The sequence below is a fragment of the Tasmannia lanceolata genome, unplaced genomic scaffold, assembly GCF_043159265.1.
Source record: "Tasmannia lanceolata isolate RefF3 unplaced genomic scaffold, GAP_Taslan_0.1 ptg000013l, whole genome shotgun sequence".
Classification (NCBI taxonomy): Eukaryota; Viridiplantae; Streptophyta; class Magnoliopsida; order Canellales; family Winteraceae; genus Tasmannia; species Tasmannia lanceolata.
Window position 1 is genome coordinate 11,276,956 of NW_027518690.1, and position 9,468 is coordinate 11,286,423.

Consider the following 9,468-nt stretch of genomic DNA (forward strand, 5'->3'; position numbering starts at 1 on the left):
TTTGTGAAGGTTTAAAGACATCCATTTTACCTCCACAAATCGTAGGGTTGGGATGATCCTATGGATCTGATTTTTTGTAGACACCCTATCTATGTGAGGGCCTTTAAAATGGATGGCTTGGATCACCCAAACAATGTGGGCCCCCACTGTTTTTTAAGCTAGTGTGTAGAGAACTCTCTACACATATGTGTAGGAACCGTTCTCTCTCTCTCTCTCTCTCTCTCTCTCTCTCTCTCTCTCTCTCTCTATATATATATATATATATATATATATATATATATATATATATGAGGAAAGTGTTGGTGAGCTTAAGCTCACCAAACTTATGGTGAGCTTAAGCGTCCCAATCACATGGGTCCCACATTTTCTGTGGTGATCCAAACCATTCATTTGCAAGGCCCTATCTATGATAGGGTGTGTACCAAAAATCAGCTCCATAGGATCATCCTAACCCCTCCATTTGTGGAGGACAAAAATGGGCAGATTTGTGGACAAATAATGTATGTCCATTTTGACCTCCACAAATGGATGGGTTAGGATGATCCTATGGAGCTGATTTTTGGTACACACCCTATCTATGATAGGGCCTTGCAAATGAATGGTTTGGATCACCACAGAAAATGTGGGACCCATGTGATTGGGCGCTTAAGCTCACCATAAGTTTAGTGAGCTTACTCACCAACACTTTCCTCTATATATATATATATATATATAGAAAACGGTTCCTACACATATGTGTAGAGAGTTCTCTACACACTAGCTTAAAATACAGTGGGGGCCCACATTGTTTGGGTGATCCAAGCCATCCATTTTAAAGGCCCTCACATAGATAGGGTGTCTACAAAAAATCAGATCCATAGGATCATCCCATCCCTACGATTTGTGGAGGTAAAATGGATGTCTTTAAACCTTCACAAATTAGTCCACTTTTTGCCGCCACAGTTCGAATGGTTAGGATGATCCAATGGATTTGATTTTTTGTGGACACCCTATCTATGTGAGGGCCTTAAAAATGAAAGGTTTGGATCACCCAAATAATGTGGCCCCCACTCTATTTTAAGCTAGTGTGTAGATAACTTATCTACACATGTGTGTAGCAACCGTTTTCTCATATATATATATATATATAGGGATTTGCTAGGCAATTTCACGGAAAGGCATTTTACGGCTCACTTTCGTTAGGATACAACAGCTACACAAGCTCACTTCTTAGCAGATTTTGTCTTATCCATTTAATTCTTTTGAGGTGGCTATTATATCGTGCGAAAGTGAGCCGTGAAATGGTTTTCCGCAAAATTGCCTAGCAAATCCCATATAAATAGGGAAATGATATATTCGCCCTTTTTTTACACCTGGGACAGCCCCTATCTTTTACACTAGAAGGGCAAATATATTACTCCCATATAGTTATATACTGCCACATATCTGCTTAGGGTCTCTACCCAGGTGAGTGAGAGAAGTCACCTTATCATATACCAGTAATGTATGTATTAGCCATAGCAGCATCCTAGTTTGAGAATTATTTTAGGCCTTTAAGAAAACTAATAATTCATGTCCCTTACTAATGAGTCTACAATTATAAGCATACTGTCTCTACAATGTAACCAAAGAGCACTTATGTTAACATCATGTATTCCATTAAAATAACGTGCCCATTCAAATATGATATTGCAAGCCATAAAATAAATTATCATTCATTCAAATAAAATAGGTTAATTTTAAGGGCATATTACGCTAACAATAAAACTTTTCCAAACAGGGAGCATTAGGTTCTCACCACTTTCTAATATATGTGCTTTTTCATATTGTAGATGAATAGATGCTATGTCTGTGACATAGCTTTTATGAAGGTAAGGAAGTAAAAGGTGGATGTAAGAGGAGGAATGCCTGATCAGACATGGAACTCCTCCCCCTTCAAACTTCAAAGGGATTTGAAGCACTTTTGATATGGAAAGAGAAAGCTTACCTGTAAGGGTACCCTTACAGGTAAGCTTGAAAGATACATAACAACTCACTCTCAACTCACTTTCATTCCATCTATCCATATACTTTTTTGAGGAAAATCCTTTTGGGGAGGACAGACCACATATATCCAACTAATACATTTCACTAGCACCAAGGGCATGTTTGGAAATCATGAAAAAATATTCCATGGAATGTTAGTGAGGCCATGGAATGTTTAAAAAAAAGGAAAGAAACCGTCTTTATTTCTTAGGCCATCCCCATCCTGTGTCCTTCCTTCACTCTCAAAGATTCCCTTCGAGAGATTGGGATAGCACAAGATGGGGCTAATTTTCTGTGATGATTGCTGGTTTCTGTTTTGAGTCCTTAGCTACATGCTTTTGTTTCTTCATTTATTTTGGTCTCTTTTTTTCCATGCCTTAATAGGCTGGCTCTTGATGTTTTGAGCTTGCTCCTTTTGTGTTTTTTTGCTTGTTCCCCCTTTATCCTGTGATTGGGTTAGTTCTCATATTCCATGATGTATCTTTCCTTTTAATTAATATATCCGGTCGGGTCTGCCTAACCCCAGGTTACCAATCAAAAAAAAAAAATTCACTGTTTTTTAGAGATTTCTGATGCTCTCTATTCATACTCACTCCATTCCTTCCATCTCAAATCTCTCCCCCTCTTCTCCTCTGGAATTCTAGATCAATGGGCGAGGACAGTCAGATCAAGATGAAGCCAATGACAATGGGCTAGGCTTGTGTCTTAGGTATAGATCAACGAACCTGATCATGCTCGCATGGCACATGTTGGGTCCGAGCGTCATCCTCAAGTAGACCCAAAATTGGTAGTCTCTGTAGCATTATCCTAGTTGTAATCCATAAACACCTTGCCCCACACCATTTTATATTCCCTCCTTTTGTGCGTTCATAGTATAAGTTTTTATATGGTGTCTATTGAATTTCAGTTCATCATATAGAACAGTCGCACACCATTTCTACACCACCAAGCTTCATAGCTGCAGTCACTTGGAGTAATACTTCCTGATTTATTCATTCATCTCCTCAATTGAATGTAGAGTGATTGGGACTTTAGGTTTTAGACAATATCTTCTCCGATCAACATATATGTACTCCTTTATCGGCACAGTTTTGTTGACTAAAAGACATTCGGACACTCAGTTTGATTTCTAGTCATTCAAACCCAATACTAGAATTGTAGTCGCATTTTATTTTTTATTTTTAAATAATAGGGTGTCTCACCTTTTTTTTTTTTTTTTTTGATGACATAGGGTATCCCCACCCCAATTTTTAGGGCGGGACTATTCCCTACGGATGCGCGCAATCACCCCAATTTTTTGATGACATAGGGTGGCTCCCCTTGTTCGAAGATCCAAACCAATCATTTGTTGGATCCTGACATAAATATGTTAGAGATTTTCAAATGATATTGGTTAAATTATGATTTTGAAAACGATTTTCCATAAGTTAATTTTAAAAGAAAACATTTTTCAAACTGGGCCGGTCGGCCGCGGGTGCTTGGTCGACCGCAGATTGGTTACTGGAAATATAAACAATTTTCAGAAAGATATGGCCGGTTGACCGCGGTAGCTCTGTCGACCCGGTTCTTGGGATCGGAAAAAATAAAAAGTCAAGAAACCTATCGGCGGGCGACCGCGTTTGAAAATCTATCTGTTGGGGCAAAATTGACATGGTTTTTCACTTCCGTTTTCAAACTTCTTTCGCCTCTTTTGCTTCCCAACAATCATGGATGATTTCAAACACAAGGGACACCTTGCTGATGATCCAAGACGTTTGAATCACTAAGAGTTGCGATCAAATGACTGTTATTCAAACCAATTCAAAGGTTGTTTTGAAGGGATGTTTTTCACACTGAAAAGACATCAAGTCCTTTCACACTAAAAAGAGTAGAAATCTGTCCTTTCAGAGACAGTTAGTTCTCTCTCTTTCAATCTCCTACTCTCTTGTTTTCAAAAGGTTGAGTTTTATATAAAACAGCGTACTAAATACTGTTTTCTGCATAAATAGTTTTGGTGATTTCTCTAAGGCTTGAAGTTCTTCAAAAGGCGTTTTGAGTTTGATTCCGCTCGAGCAAAGCATCATCAAATATTTGTAGGATCTTCCTACAAGGCATTATTGTATCTTGGAGGTAATTCGCGGATCCCATTTGCACACAACTGGTGGGGGCGAAATTTGTCTTAAGGAATACAATTGCGTGCCTTGAAGCAACTCTACAGAATTCTATCTTTACAACATACCCATCAACAAAACAGACCGTGTCGCAAATATCATATGAAGATGATCTTAACCCTCCAATCTATAGAGGTTTATATATTGTACCGATGCTCCTAGATCTGAGGGTTAGGATTATCCAGTAAAATTGATATTCAAGGCATAATCTATTTACATTGGGGCCAACAAATGAATCACTTGGATCTTCGAACAAGCTAGAGCATAAATCTAAGAATTGCCACTTACAAGAGATTTTACGACCACCGTATCACAGTAAGAAGTAAACAAATATCTTTACCCTAATTATTTACCCCCACTAGAATGAAATATGCATTGGAAAGTCATTGTTAAGCTCCTTCCTGAAAGACACTTATTAGGCCTCACTTATGTCCCACTTCTGCCTAGTAATCTTAAAGGAAACAATAGGGGTGTCAATGGACCCTCAAGGTCCGATGGATCGAAAAGATCCAAATGTTACTGAACCGGATTTGAACACACCGGCAGGATGCAAATGTGTCCATTGGATTGATATCCTAAGGTCCGAAACTTTTTTGGATCATGATCCAAACGTAGGCCCAAAATCCGATAGAGCGTCTTAGATCATAATAGAGGGTGTTAATGTATGAAAATACCCTTCACATTTTTGTTCATTTAATGGCAAAGTACATTTTATTTATCTGTTTTTGTTTCTAGAGCAATGACTATTCTCCATTTTTTTCTCTTGGGTTTCTTTCCTCTTCCCTCCCTTAACCCTAAGCCCTATGTACAATATAAGTAGGATGTCGGACACACCTATTCAAAATAGATCATGATCACAAAGAAAGTAGGGTCCAAGAAGCACTCTGAAAAGGATCCGCCCTATGGGGGTTCCATGCGAAAGCAAAGATCCCACACCAGAAAAGTGAATGGATGCGGAAGGGAAGGACTTGGGCACCCTTTCCTTAATGGCTAGCTTTTAAGGGTGAGTTCCATCAGGGCCCAACAAGTGGTATTAGAGTTCCCTTGAGGACGGAGAAAAAAAATCCCTCGAAAAATATCTCATAGTTCGCATGTAGCTTCCTCATGGAGCAGAGGATTGTTGGGAGTTCCATGCGAAAGCAAAGGTCCCACATCGGACAAGTGAGACTAATGTGGAAGGGCTTATAAGGACTTGGAGACCCTCTTAACAGCTAGCTTTTAAGGGTGAGTTCTACCCGGGTCCCTACACCCCTAATAAGAGATTTGAATGTATAGTCACCAAGACATAAGTGTGGATTCTTCGATCTGAAGCGGGAAGCAGACCTACTGACACGCCTAGAAAGCAGTTAAGTCTAGCTAATTTTTGTTGAGAAAACCATGATCGAATGATCCTGTCCATTAATCCATCAAGCCTGATTTAGGGTCCCACATAGAAAAGCTATTCCGTAATTGTTGTAGTGCTTTATTTATGCATAAATATCCAATGGGACAAAAAGATCTCAAATCAACGGTCTTGATTTCACAAATATGCACCACTGATAGTTGCACTGCCATGGTTTGATAATGACACAAACTCACCTCGTCTTTTCCATTTAACCAGTTGACAAAAGCTATTATGATTCCTAAGCTCTCAAAAGCCAATTGCAATGGAAAAGACAAGCGAGTTTGTGTCATTATCAAAACATGGCAACCACCCCCGCACCCCCCCCCCCCCCCCCCCCCCCGGATTTCCGTGTTGGTAAACTGCAATCAAATTGTAACCGTCCGTCCATATTGAAACCGAAAATGAAAACAAAACCCAATTTTCTCTCACTACCTGTTCTTTCTGTTTCTTTCTCCCCTTAACAAAATACAAACCTTCTCTCTGAAAAACAAACTCTTCCTTTTCCTCTGCAAACTCAATGGCAATTTCTTCCTCTCTCTGCCTCTTTCACCTCCTCCTAATCGTCGCACTGTGCCACGGAAATGCCTTCTCATCCACCGATCAGTTGGATGGAAGAGAAGAAATTGTAGGTGGAAAGAAGGAAATCAAAGACGTGAATTCGAACAAGGAAATACAGGATCTGGGCAAGTTCTCAGTAGAGGAATTCGCCAAAACTCATCGTCAACGTGGTACTCAACTGGTATTCTTCTGTGTTGTGGAAGCACAGAGTAGAGTTGTTTCTGGAATTAAGTATTATCTCAAGATCGAGGCCACTGAAAATGGGGTCCTCAAGACATTTGATTCGGTTGTCGTTGTTAAGCAGTGGTTGCGTTCTAATCCCAAACAGCTCATCTCTTTTGCTCCAAGAATCAACTACTGGCATTAGTACCGGTTGTAGCAGGGAAGGATGAATGCTGTTTTTCTTCTGTTTAATTCTGTTTTGCTTGTTGTTTTCTGGGCTTTCTGTGTTCTGGGCTGTGTTTTTTGGGGTGTGGATGAATAAAAAGTAGCCTTGGAAGAAGGGGTTTTGAAGATTTCTGCATTTTTTGTCTTGTGTGTTTTGGGGATGGATGAATTGTGTTCTTCTTCAGTTGGATTCTGCTCTGCTTTTTGTTTTCCGCATTTTCTCGTGTTTTTGGGTTGGGGATGAATAAAAGATAGCCTTTAGAAGAAGGGGTTTTATAGTTTTCTGTGTTTTATGTCTTGTCTTTTGGGGGGATGGATGAATGGTTTTCTTCTCTGTTGGTTGTTTTCTGGCTTTTCTGTCTTCTTTTTCTTTCTTTCCTTGTGATGTAATCCTAGCTCCATTGACCGTCTTGGTCATGGCCATTCCATTTTAATAAATATCTACCATTTCAAAAAAAAAAAGGGGGGTGTTATAGTTTTCTGGGTTTTCTGCCTATTTTTGGGGGATGGATGAATGGTGTTCTTCTGTTGGATTCTGTTCTTCTTGTTGTTTTCTGTCTTCTCTGTCTAGTGTTTTTGGGTTGTGGATGAATAAATAAGTAGCCTTTAGAAGAATGGGTTTTATAGTTCTGTGTTTTCTGTCTTGTGTTTTTGGGATGTGGATGAATAAAAAAGGAGTATTTAGAAGAAGGGATTTTAATGCATTATCTTTCGTTATGTATAAATGGATTATGGATGGATGGTCAGGTTTATAATGTTTGGATTTGATATTGGGTTTGAGTTTCAGTGTGATTCAGATGGGTACTTGATATGGGTCTCACGTGGATAGGCCCAGTTATGGGCTGGGCCGAGTCTTGTAGTCTTCGAGTCTGTAAATAGTGGTAGAAAATGGGTCTTAGTAAGTTGTTTTTTGAGTTGCATTTTAGTAACTGAAGGAGTAATGGGTCTTTTAGTAGGTGAGTGGGAAAAGCAGTTTTAACCCACGAAAAACCCTTTCTCTAGCAAGATAGCTAGAGAACCAAACAGTTTGGATCTGCCACATCGTTGGAGAAGGAAATATTTTTTATTTCTTTGCTTTCTTTGCTTTCTTCATATCAATATTATATGTAAATATGTGCTAAGTGGAGATTGATGTCTCCTCCTTTATGCCGCAGAAGTGGCATTCCTTTGTGAATGCTCTCTCTTTCTATTTTACTGTTTACATCAATTCAATTCAGTCTCTCATATGTTAGGCTGTAGAATTTTGTCGGTCATGTAATTCCTTTTTCAAAAGGCACATTCAAGGATATTCATGGTCTTCATTATCAAGAGTGACATTAGAGATTAGAAGAAAGGGACAGGATCTTTTTAATATTGCACTATTCCTTTATTCAGCAAGTGAGAGGTGAAGTGGGTGTTATTGGTCTTTCAACATTAAATGAAGGGAAATGATAAATGGGCCCCTTGTCGTCACTTGGGACACCCAGCTGCAGCAATCAGGTCACTTCATTCCTTCAAATGTGAAGTACATCAGCACCTTTGCAGTCATAGATACACTGTAACTGGGTGTCCATAGTAATGAAAAGGGGCACATTTATCATTTCCCTACATGAAAGATATATATTAGGAGAGATCTTTTTCCTTTTGGTTCTTTTTTTTTTTATTTTAGCAACTTGTGCATAAATCAGTGTGACCTGTGTTTTGTGGTGACCAAGGTGTTGGATATGTTCAAAACATATTTACTTTTAGAATATAAATATGTGAAAGTCTTTTGATTCAAAACACTTGTTTCATTAAAGAGTTCCTCAGAAGTTACTTAAATGAAAGGGTATTTTAATATGAAAGGATGCCTTAATGTCCTTTTTGTTTCTATAAATGATGGTTTAGTGCCCCTCGTTTCAAAACAGTCTAGGTTTCTAAAATTGTCTTCTTCCCTACTTCCTTTCTGTTCTATCTAAAGTGCAGGCCCAGGCATACTGATTCTCTCTATTGAACTTGGAGTGCAGTCCTTGATAAGATAGTTGTGGCCATTGTATCATTGGCAAAAAATAAAATCCTTCAAGTTAAAGCCTTAATTGGCTAGCCTTGCCCAATTTCCTTATATTATCTCGATGTTTCTTCTTTCATTTGTATATTAAAGCACATATGTAAATGATTACTTAAAAAATTTATACTTTTATAGAACAAAAATCTGATTTGTGGGGAGCATGTGGACAGAACCATGGATAGCAAGAGGATCCAAAAATGCACAAAATTGTATAATATGACTTTTTCTTTTACTCCTCCTATGGAAGTAAAGAAAAAAGGTTACTCGCTACTGATATTTGCACTACCATGTTTCCATAAAAAAAAGGCTACTTTTCTTTTCCTAAAATGTCACTGCTAAGTTCAATCGTGAGGATTGCCTCATGATGTTCTACAAGATCAGCCGTCTTGATTTCGTGTATCCATGTGGGGTCTGAAAATTTCCCGTTACAATTGAACTTGTCTGACACTTCAGTAAATGAAACTCATTCCTCAGCCTGAAAACAGATAACAGTTGATATTTGAAAACCCTATTCCTCCGCTTTCTAGGTTACATTACTTTAAACTAATTTTTCATTAAAATGACTAAGATGATCTACCATTAAAAAAATCCTAAAATGATCCAAAACCAAAACCTTACCTAAAGAAGCCCACTGAAGGTCTAATTGCTAGTCTGTGTATAGTGTTAGAAGGAGAGACCCTTACTCTAAAATCCTAACCCAACAATATAGTGTTAGAAGGAGAAACCCTTATTCTAAAATCTTAAACCCAACTGCAGTTCAGCCCACATCAACATCTCCATTTCCATTCCTTCTTTTACCCCTTCTCTATTCTCTCTTCTTTCTCTTCATTCTTTCCCTCCCTTTGGTTCCTCAAACCCTTGTTTTTCTAAGGAATTATCTGTGACTTCTGCCACCTAACAGCTCTAGCAATTTCCAGATATAGATGAATAGCATGCATTTTCACTTCAACTATTCACTA

The 9,468-nt window shown here is 38.5% G+C and overlaps 1 pseudogene; it reads left to right on the forward strand.

The window, feature by feature from the left end:
* The first annotated feature begins 6,055 nt into the window (after window positions 1-6,055).
* Window positions 6,056-6,463, forward strand: LOC143890964 (cysteine proteinase inhibitor B pseudogene; annotated as a pseudogene).
* The last annotated feature ends 3,005 nt before the right edge of the window (window positions 6,464-9,468 follow it).